This window comes from Loxodonta africana, chromosome 13 (genome assembly GCF_030014295.1).
Source record: "Loxodonta africana isolate mLoxAfr1 chromosome 13, mLoxAfr1.hap2, whole genome shotgun sequence".
Classification (NCBI taxonomy): Eukaryota; Metazoa; Chordata; class Mammalia; order Proboscidea; family Elephantidae; genus Loxodonta; species Loxodonta africana.
Genome location: NC_087354.1, coordinates 80061010 through 80071390, shown reverse-complemented (window position 1 = coordinate 80071390; position 10381 = coordinate 80061010).

The following is a 10381-nucleotide window of genomic DNA, read 5'->3' as shown; positions in this document are numbered from 1 at the left end:
AAATAGGAATAGAGGAAAATTCCTCTACATAGTAAAGGGCATTTATACAAAGCCAATAGCCAACATCATCCTAAATGGAGAGAGCCTGAAAGCATTTCCCTTGAGAACGGGAACCAAACAAGGATACCCTTTATCACCACTATTATTCAACATTGTGCTGGACGTCCTAACCAGAGCAATTAGGCTAGACAAAGAAATAAAGGGCATCCAGATTGGCAAGGAAGAAGTAAAAATATCTCTATTTGCAGATGACATGATCTTATACACAGAAAACCCTAGGGAATCCTCAAGGAAACTACTGAAACTAATAGAAGAGTTCAGCAGAGTCTCAGGTTACAAGATAAACATACAAAAATCAGTTGGATTCCTCTCCATCAACAAAAAGAACATGGAAGAGGAAATCACCAAATCGATAGCATTCACAGTAGCCCCCAAGAAGATAAAATACTTAGGAATAAATCTTACCAGAGGAAAAAAAGACCTATACAAAAAAAAAAAAAAAAATACAAGGTACTACTGAAAGAAACCAAAAGGGACCTACATAAGTGGAAAAACATACCTTGCTCATGGACAGGGAGACTTAACATTGTAAAAATGTCTATTCTACCAAAAGCCATCTGTATATACAATGCACTTCCTATCCAAATTTCAACCACATTTCTTAATGAGTTGGAGAAACAAATCACCAACTTCATATGGAAGGGAAAGAAACCCTGGATAAGAAAAGCATTACTAAAAAAGAAGAACAAAGTGGGAGGACTCATTCTACCTGATTTTAGAAACTGTTATACCACCACAGTAGTCAAAACAGCCTGGTACTGGTACAACGAAAAACACATAGACCAATGGAACAAAATTGAGAATCCAGATATAAATCCATCCACACTGAGCAGCTGATATTTGACAAAGGCCCAGTGTCAGTTAATTGTGGAAAAGATAGCCTTTTAACTAATTGTACTGAATTAACTGGATATCCGTCTGCAAGAAAAAAGAACAGGACCCATACCTCATGCCATGCATAAAAACCTTGGGTCAAAGACCTAAACATAAAATCTAAAATGATAAAGATCATGGAAGAAAAATAGGGACTATGTTAGGAGCCCTAATACGTGGCATAAATAGAATACAAAACATTACTAAAAATGCTGAAGAGAAACCAGATAACTGGGAGCTTCTAAAAATCAAACACCTATGCTCATCTAAAGACTTCACCAAAAGAGTAAAAAGACCACCTACAGATTGGGAAAGAATTTTCAGTTATGACATCTCCAACCAGCACCTGATCTCTCAAATCTACATGACTCTGCTAAAACTCAACCACAAAAAGACAAACAACCCAATTAAAAAATGGGCAAAGGATATGAACAGGCATGTCACTAAAGAAGACATTCAGGTAGCTAACAGATACAAGAGGAAATGCTCTCGATCATTAGCCATTAGAGAAATCCAAATTAAAACTACAATGAGATTCCATCTCACTCCAACAAGGCTGGCATTAATCCAAAAAACACAAAATAATAAATGTTGGGGAGGTTGCAGAGAGACTGGAACACTTATACACTGCTGGTGGGAACGTAAAATGGTACAACCACTTTGGAAATCAATTTGGCTCTTCCTTAAAAAATTAGAAATAGAACTGTCATACAATCCGGCAATCCCAGTCCTTGGAATATATCCTAGAGAAATAAGAGCCTTTACACGAACAGATATATGCACACCCATGTTTATTGCAGCACTGTTTACAATAGCAAAAAGATGGAAACAATCAAGGTGCCCATTAACGGATGAATGGATAAATAAATTATGGTATAGTCACAAAATGGAATACATGGAATACTAGCATCGATAAAGAACAGTGATGAATCTGTGAACCATTTCATAACATGGAGAAACCGGAAGGCATTACGCTGAGTGAAATTAGACAGTTGCAAAAGGACAAATATTGCATAAAACCACTATTATAAGATTTTGAGAAATAGTTTAAACTGAGAATACACTCTTTTGTGGTTACGAGAAGGGGGAGGGAGGGAGGGTGGGAGAGGGGTGTTTACTAAATAGATAGTAGACAAGAACAACTTTGGGTGAATGGAAGTACAACACTTAACACAGTGGAGGTCAGCACAACTGGACTAAACCAAAGCAAAGAATTTTCCTGAATAAACTGAATGCTTCGAAGGTCAGCGAAGCAGGGGCAGGGGTTTGGAAACCATGCTTTCAGAGGACACCTAAGTCAATTGGCATAATAAAATCTATTAAGAAAACATTCTGCATCTCACTTTGAAGAGTGGCGTCTGGGGTCTTAAATGCTAGCAAGCGGCCATCTAAGATGCATCAATGAGTCTCAACCCACCTGGATCAAAGGAGAATGAAGAACGCCAAGAACGCAAGATAATAATGAGCCCAAGAGACAGAAAGGGCTACATGAACCAGAGACTACAGCATCCTGAGACCAGAAGAAGTAGATGGTGCCCGGCCACAATCGATGACTGTCCTGTACACAACAGAGAACACCTGAGGGAGCAGGAGAACAGTGGAATGCAGACCCCAAATTCTCATAAAAGACCAGACAATGGTCTGACTTAGACTGGAAGGATTCCGGTGATCATGGCCCTCACACCTTCTGTTGGCTGACTACTGGAACCATCCCTGAAGCCAGCTGGTCAGACATGGATTGGACTGGACAGCGGGTTGGAGAGGGATGCTGGTGAGGCGTGAGCTACTTCATTGGGAAGGACACTTGCAACAATGTTGGCATCTCCTGCCTGGAGGGGAGATGGGAGTGTAAAGGGGCTTAGAAGCTGGGAAAATGGTCACGAAAAGAGAGAGTGGAAGGAGCGATCAGGCTGTCCCAACCGGCGGAAAAGTAATTGGGATTATGTAGCAACTTGTGTATAAGTTTTTATGTGAGAGGCTGACTTGATTTGTAAACTTTCACTCAAAGCACAATAAAAATTATTAAAAAAAAAAAAACAGCGACAACGAAAACGACAGTGTGCTCGTAACTCCTACAGATGAAACTATTTGATTAAAAGCATGGTTGTAATTGGGTAATAATGACAGCTCTGACAAGAGGCCATTAGAAGGTTCAAAAAGTAAACTAGCATAGTGTTTTAGCCTTGTAAGTATAGTGTTACATGTAAGCTGGGCTAACAAAAAATGTTTTTTTGCTATAATTAACTACAGGGATAATTTTATAAAAAATAATAAAATTCTGCTGTAACACTGCACAAAAAAAAGAATCATACAAACCCATACAACTAATTGGAAGGCCTAAGGTTTAAACCCACCCAGAGGCCTCGGAAGAAAGGCCAGAGATCAGCTTCTGAAAGGCCACAGCCTTGAAAACCCTGTGGAGCCAGTTCTACTCTCCACACATGGAATCATTACGAGTCAGAACTAACTAACTGGACAACAATTGCTTTTTTGTCTGTTTTTCAATTAAGATGATAAATATACGGTTAGCATATATCTGCCCGATTACAAATGGAACTATTGGCTTTTCCACTCACTCGATCTACTGATAGATTGTGCCCATTAGTAGCGATTTAATGAGTTTTCTTGGTAATTCTTACTTTAAATATCCAATATTATTTTCAGGCTATGCAATCAGATTGTTCAGACACTTATATCAGTGATTGAAAGATCATGATATATGTGACATTAACCCTCCTAATTTGAAGGGCAATGCCTGCTCTTTAACAGTTTCTTTAATGCCATCTTCATACCCTTATTTCTCAGACTGGAGATGAGGAGATTCATGGTGGGTAGAACCATAGTGTAGAATACTGACACCAGCGAATCCAAGGGTGATGGAGATTTGGGTACGGGTGGTAAATAGGCAAAAAAAAAAAAAAAATGGAAAAGAGAAAGAGAGTCACAACAGCGAGGTGAGGCAAGAATGTGGAGCTCTAGACCTGCCTTCTCTGGATGGGATTCTCAGAACACTGGAGAAGATGCGACTGTAAGAAATATCAGTAAACACAAACTAGCCAAAATCTAACACCGTGTTGAGCCCTATGACTACTAATTCCACAGTATTATAAGAACAGGTGAGGGAGAGCAGTTGTGGAACATTGCAGAACTGATGAACTTCGGGAGACCCACACACAGGCATAGAGAAGGTAGGAGCTGTGTGCAGAATTGCATTGAGAACTCCACAGACCCATGAGGAAGCAGCCATCTGCACACAGGCTCCATGGCTCATAATGATTTCATACCTGAGTGGGTGGCAGATGGCAACATAGCGGTCATAAGACATCACTGTAAGTAGAGATACTTCTGTAGTGGCTGAGAGGATGAGGAGAAATACCTGTGAAACACAACTGCTCTTTGGTCCGGTTGTGAGGATTTTTGTTTTCTTTATGTTGAGGTGCAATCCATACTGAAGGCTGTGGTCTTTGATCTTCATTAGTAAGTGCATCAAGTCCTCTTCACTTTCAGCAAGCAAGGTTGTGTCATCTGCATAACGCAGGTTGTTAATGAATCTTCCTCCAATCCTGATGCCCCGTTCTTCTTCATATAGTCTGGCTTCTCGGATTATTTGCTTAGCATTAAAAAAAAAAAAAAAAAAAAAATTTTTTTTTTATATAGATTGAATAGGCACGGTGAAAGAATACAACCCTGACGCATAACTTTCCTGACTTTAAACCAATCAGTATCCCCTTGTTCTGTTCGAACTACTGGCTCTTGATCTATGTAAAGGTTCCTCATGAGCACAATGAAGTGTTCTGGAATTCCCATTCTTCCCAGTGTTATCCATAATTTGTTATGATTCACACAGTCAAATACCTTTGCATAGTCAATAAAACACAGGTAAACATCCTTCTGGTATTCTCTGCTTTCAGCCAGGATCCATCTGACATCAGCAATGATATCCCTGGTTCCACGCTCTCTTCTGAAACAGCCTGAATTTCTGGCAGTTCCCTGTCGATATACTGCTACAGCCTTTTTTGAATGATCTTCAGCAAAATATCCTCACAACTGGACCAGCGAGCAACATCATGATAAACAGAAAAAAGATTGAAGTTGTCAAAGATTTCATTTTACTTGGATCCACAATCAACAGTCATGGAAGCAGCTGCCAAGAAATCAAAAGACGCATTGCATTGGGTAAATCTGCTGCAAAGGACCTCTTTAAAGCGTTGAAGAGCAAAGATGTCACCTTGAAGACTAAGGTACGCCTGACCCAAGCCATGGTGTTTTCAATTGCATCATATGCATGTGAAAGCTGGACAATGAATAAGGAAGACTGAAGAATTGACGCCTTAGAATTGTGGTGTTGGCGAAGAATATACCACGGACTGCCAAAAGAATGAACAAGCCTGTCTTAGAAGAAGTACAACCAGAATGCTCCTTAGAGGCAAGGATGGTGGGTCTGGGTCTTACATACTTTGGACATGTTGTCAGGAGGGATGAGTCCCTGGAGAAGGACATCATGCTTGGCAGAGTACAGGGTCAGTGGAAAAGAGGAAGACCCTCAACAAGGTGGATTGACTCAGTGGTTGCAACAATGAGCTCAAGCATAACAACAATTGTGAGGATGGCGTAGGACCGGGCAGTGTTTCGTTCTGTTGTGCATAGGGTCACTATGAGTCGGAACTGACTCAGCAGCACCTAACAACAACAACAACAACAACAAAACACAACTGAGAAATGAGATGGTGGTGTGACTAGACAGAGTTTGTGATAGGTTTGGGAACAGTGATGGAAATGAGGTAGAGATCCAGAGAGGACAAGTTCTTCAGGAAGAAGTACATAGGGGTGTGGAATGCATGATCCTCGGCTGTGACGATGATGATGAGAATGTTCCCTAGTACAGCTGCCAGGTAAATCAGCAAAAACAACACAGCATGTAAGATATGGATCTCCCAAACATCAGAAAACCCCATTAGAAAGAACATGGTCACAGAGGTGAAGTTATTCATTTCTCTGGATTCTCAAAGATTCTAAAAAAATAAAACGAAAAACTTGTGATTTAGTCAAGGAAGTTTACTCTTCTGTTTTCTCAGCCTCACTTTCTCCCAATCACATGTGCATATATTTGATACCATACTAGAGTAACACCACCAAGTGTTCAACAAGGCAATTTAACACAAATGATTGCATTAAATGTATGACTGAAAATAGTTATCAGTCAAGCCCAAATCATCCACCTTGTCATTCTATGTTGATTAAGGCCCATAGTCCACATCTGACTCAAATAGAATTTCATATACCCTATATTGAAATATGTAGTGAGAAAAGGCACAAATTTGGGACCAGTCAGTCCTGAGTACAAATTTCAGATCAGCTGTTTACAAGCTTTGTGATCTCGTATACATTTTTTGAGTATCATTTTATTCAAACTACAGTGCGAACGTTATCATTGGATCATTATTTTGATTCAATTAAATAATGCATTTTTTTGTACAAATTATCAACATAATTATTGGATAAGAAGACACTTAGCCAATACCATTCCGTCTAGTCATTCCATCTTCCTTCCTTATGCCAGTGTCAGGAAAAATTGTGAAAACTTTTGAAATAGGGAAAAAAATGAGTTTCCTATCTAGTACACTGGGTTATCTTTGCATTTCATTGTGTTTGAGCTACACTACAATTGGGAAAGTTGTATAAAACTGTTAATAGTGCAAATTATTGTCTGTAGAAATACAAATTAGTTTTATTTTAGTGGAGAGTAATTAATACGTTCTCTGTAGATAGACCTGTTTTGCGTCTGTTTGTAATTTTTTTCAGCTTTGCTTGTTGGTCCTTTTATATGTGAAATTTTCATTTTGATACTGAACCAGTTGAATATCTAATTCTGTCAATCATTAAAGAATTAAATAAAATATTTGGCATGCACTTGTTTTATATATGTATGTCAATTATATTTTATGTTCTTTAAAAAAAATTATCTTTATGAACTGACATAGATAGCAACCACTGACACTTATGTAAGGATTTGAGATACCTTACATGGAAACATTTGGGCAATTTATTAAGGACACGGGCAAAACTACCCTCTATTAGCTATCATTTCATGTTATATTTTATCAAAACCTGTCCCTGAGTTTACTAATCACGTCAAAGTAGAACTGAAGTATTTTTTAAATTAACTTTTGCTGTACTTTAAGTGAAAGTTTACTAATCAATTCAGTCTCTCATACAAAAATTTATATACACCTTGCTATACACTCCTAATTACTCTCCCCCTAATGAGACAACAAACTCCTTCCCTCCACTCTCTCTCCTTATGTCCATTCGGGTAGCTTCTGGACCCCTCTGCCCTCTTATCTCCCCTCTAGACAGGAGATGCCAATACAGTCTCATGTGTCTACTTGATCCAAGAAGCTCGTTCTTCACCAGCATCATTTTCCATCCCATATTCCAGTCTAAACTCTGTCTGAAGAGTTGGCTTTGGGAATGGTTCCTGTCTTGGAGTAACAGAAGGTCTGGGAACCATGGCCTCCAGGGTCCTTCTAGTCCCAGTTTAACCATTAAGTCTGGTCTTTTTAAGGGTATTTGGGGTCTGCATCCTACTGCTCTCCTGCTCCCTCAGGGGTTCTCTGTTGTGTTCCTATCAGGGCAGTCATCGGTTGTGGCTGGGCGCCATCTAGCTCTTCTGGCCTCAGGCTAATGTAGTCTCTGGTTTATGTGATCTGTTCTGTGTCTTAGGCTCATAGTTACCTTTTGTCTTTGGTGTTCTTCATTCTTCCTTGCTCCAGGTGGGCTGAGACCAATTGATGCATCTTAGATGGCCGCTAGCTAGCATTTAAGACCCCAGAAGCCCCTCTCCAAAGTGGGATCCAGAATGTTTTCTTAATAGATTTTATTATGCCAATTGACTTAGATGTCCCCTGAAACCATGGTCCTCAAACCCCTGCCCCTGCTACACTGGCCTTCGAAGGATTCAGTTTATTCAGGAAACTTCTTTGCTTTTGGTTTAGTCCAGATGTGTTGACCTCTCCTGTATTGTGTGTTGTCTTTCCCTTCACCTAAAATAAAACTTATCTACTATTTAGTTAGTGAAAACTCCTCTCCTTCCCCCTCACTTGTAACCATCACAGAATATTTTCTTCTCTATTTAAACTATTTCTCAAGTTCTCATAATAGTGACCTTATATAATATTTGTCCTTTTGGTACTTACTAATTGCAGTCAGCATAATGCCTTCCAGGTTCCTCCATGTTATGAAATGGTTCATAGATTCCTCACTGTTCTTTATCGGTGCCTAGTATTCCATTGTGTGAATATGCCATAATTTATTTATCCATTCATCTGTTGATGGGCACCTTGGTTGTTTCCATTTTTTTTGCTATTGTAAACAGAGCTGCAATAAACATGGGTGTGCATATATCTGTTCGTGTAAAGGCTCTTATTTCTCTAGGATATATTCCAAGGACTGGGATTGCCGGATTGTATGACAGTTCTAATTTTTTAAGGAAGAGCCAAATTGATTTCCAAAGTGGTTGTACCATTTTACATCACCACCAGCAGTGTATAAGTGTTCCAGTCTCTCCGCAACCTCCTCAACATTTATTATTTTGTGTTTCTTGGATTCACGCCAGCTTTGTTGGAGTGAGATGGAATCTCATTATAGTTTTGATTTGCATTTCTCTAATGGCTAAAACGATCACAAGCATTTCCTCATGTATCTGTTAGCAGCTTGAATGTCTTCTTTAGTGAAGTGCCTGATCATATCCTCTGCCCATTTTTTAATTTGGTTATTTGTCTTTTTGTAGTTGAGTTTTTGCAGTATCATGTAGATTTTAGAGATCAGGCGCTGATTCAGAATGTCATAGCTAAAAACTTTTACCCAGCCTGTAGGTAATCTTTTTACTCTTTTGGCGAAGTCTTCGGATGAGCATAGTGTTTGATTATTAGGAGCTCCCAGTTATCTGGTTTCTCCTCTGAATTTTTAGTAATGTTTTATATACTGTTTATGCCATGTAATAGGGCACCTAAAGTTGTCCCTATTTTTTTCTTCCATTATCTTTATTGTTTTAGATTTTATATTTAGGCCATTGTTACATTTTGAGTTTGTTTTTGTGCATGGTGTGAGGTATGGGTCTTGTTTCATTTTTTTACAGATAGATATCCAGTTATACCAGCACCATTTGTTAAAACAACCATCTTTTCCCAATTTAACTGACTTTGGGGACTTTATGAAATATCAGCTGCTCGTATGTGGATAGATTTATCTCTGGATTCTCACCTCTGCTCCACTGGTCTATGTATCTGTTGTTGTACTAGTACCAGGCTGTTTTGACTACTGTGGCGGTAGGTTCTAAAATCACGTAGAATGAGGCCTCCCACTACATTCTTCATTTTCAGTGATGTTTTACTTATCCAGGGTCTCTTGCCCTTCCATATGAAGTTGGTGATTTGTTTCTCCATCTCATTAAAGAATGTCGTTGGTTTTGGGCCAGAATTGCATTAAATCTATAGATCGCTTTTGGTGGAATAGAAGTTTTTATAACTTCCTATCGGTGAGCAAGGTATGTTTTTCCATGTATGTAGGTTTCTTTTGGTTTCTTGCACCAGCGTTTTGTAGTTTTCTTTGTATAAGTCTTTTACATCTCTGGTAAGATTTATTCTTAAGTATTTTATCTTCTTGGGGGCTACTGTAAATGGTATTGATTTGGTGATTTCCTCTTCGATATTCTTTTTGTTGACATAGAGGAATCCAATTAATTTTTGTGTGTTTATCTTGTATCCCGATACTCTGCTGAACTCTTCTATTAGTTTCAGTAGTTTTCTTGAGGACTCCTTAGGGTTTTCTGTGTATAAGATCACGTCATCTGCAAAAGGAGGTACTTTTACTTCTTTCTTGTCAGTCTGGATGCCATTTATTTCTGTATCGAGCCTAATAGCTCTGGCTAGGACCTCCAGCACAATGTTGAATAAGAGCGGTGATAAAGGGAATCTTTGGTTCCCAATATCAAGGGGAATGCTTTCAGATGTTGGCTATTGGTTTTGTATGAATGCCCTTTATTATGTTCAGGAATTTTCCTTCTATTCCTATTATGCTGAGGGTTTTTGTCATGAATGGGTTTGAACTTTGTCAAACGCCTTTTCTGCATCAATTGATAAAATCGTGTGATTCTTGTCTTTTGTTTTATTTATGTGATGGATTACATTAATTGTTTTTCTAATATTGAACCATCCCTGCATACCTGGTATAAATCCCACTTGGTCATGGTGGATTATTTTTTTTATATGTTGTAGAATTCTATTGCCTAGAATTTTGTTGAGGATTTTTGCATCTAAGTTCATGAGGGACATAGGTCTATCATTTTCTTTTTTTGTGGTGTCTTTATCTGGTTTTGGTATCAGGGATATGCTGGCTTCATAGAATGAGTTTGGGAGTATTCTGTCCTTTTTATGCTCTGAAATATCTT